Source organism: Mobula birostris, chromosome 7, assembly GCF_030028105.1.
Source record: "Mobula birostris isolate sMobBir1 chromosome 7, sMobBir1.hap1, whole genome shotgun sequence".
Lineage (NCBI taxonomy): Eukaryota > Metazoa > Chordata > Chondrichthyes > Myliobatiformes > Myliobatidae > Mobula > Mobula birostris.
Genome location: NC_092376.1, coordinates 41,388,601 through 41,389,938, shown reverse-complemented (window position 1 = coordinate 41,389,938; position 1,338 = coordinate 41,388,601). Strand labels below are relative to the sequence as shown.

Genomic DNA, 1,338 nt, shown 5'->3' with positions numbered 1-1,338 from the left:
GAGGACTGAGTATCCTCATAATCTAAAAAAGTCTCTTTGAAGCTTCCTCTCAAACGACACTATTAACCATACCAAGTAACATCAGTAAACATGCATTTGTACATTTAGTCTCCTCATCCAAATCATTGAGCCAGATTGAAATGAGCCACTGTAACAGCAATGATCACTGCAGCAGCAGGACAATCCATGCAAGTACATTACTTCCAGTCCCTTATACTTTAACTTTGTTTAATATTCTATTTAGCACCTCATCAAAAGCCTTCAACAAATCCAAATATATTGTGCCCTCTAGTTTCTTTTACCTATTTTGCTAGCTACAACCGCAACAAAAAATCCCCAGCAGATTTGTCCAACATAATTTCCCCATTATAAATCCAGGCTGGCACAGCTAAGTGAGGAGTCACTGCTTCCTAAATAGGCCCTAGATACTGATTTCAGACTAACTAGTTTGTAAATAAGTGAAAATCTGCAGGTGCTGGAAATCTGAGCAACACACACAAAATGCTGGAGGAACTCAGCAGGCCAGGCTGCATTTATGGAAAAAACTCCATAGATGCTGCCTGGCCTGCTGAGTTCCTCCAGCATTTTGTGTGACTAGTTTGAGTTCCCTAACTGTAAAGATTTAAGACTTGGGTTATAGATTGAACAAAATCTCTTTTAATATTTATATAAATGTTATCACTTTATAATTACAAAATTATAAATTACCCTTTTCTCATTATAGAATATAAAATAAATTTTAAGGGTTGAGGGTTCTCTGACGTGACAGACCTTGACATTTGACGTTTTTCTGGATCTATTGTTTGATTAAGTTTGCATTATATAATCTAAAAGTGTCAAAGTGGTTGTATGATGCATCTAGTTGGAAGTGTAACTGGTAGTGCTTGTTGCTCTCGCTTTCAGCTTCCACTGTTGGCTAGCAGTCTCATGAAAAGGAGAGCTGAGCTGTAACTCTCTCCCTGCCAGTACAGAGCCTGTCCAATAGCAAGCCTTGTGTAGTGCCTCCACGCTGGCGACACACAGAAATTAAACTCCTTTCGAACTCAGGCTGAACTGCAGAGGACAGGGAGAGGTTCTGGCCCCTGCACACATAGCACACAGGCCCACTGGTGTGTGGACACGCCCTGGTGCTCGAGAACCAGATCCCCAGCTATGGGTAAATGTCCCCACTGCCTTGTGGGCAGCCTCAGGAGAGACAAAGGCTATGGGAGTTAACACAGACAGCAAATCTGGAGTGGAGCCCCTGAGGCGGCTTGACGTCTTTGAAAACCCTTCCGTCAGTTCCTGCAGCCAAGCTGGTGCCAAATATATTGCTTCATAAGCTTTCCTTTGGACTGC

At 42.3% G+C, this 1,338-nt stretch overlaps 1 protein-coding gene across 1 annotated transcript in view; it reads right to left on the bottom strand.

Annotated features, from left to right (window-relative positions):
• Positions 1 to 1,338, bottom strand: part of flt3 (fms related receptor tyrosine kinase 3) — a 95,325-nt gene that overhangs the window by 37,977 nt on the left and 56,010 nt on the right. The gene's annotated exons all lie outside the window — the stretch shown is intronic.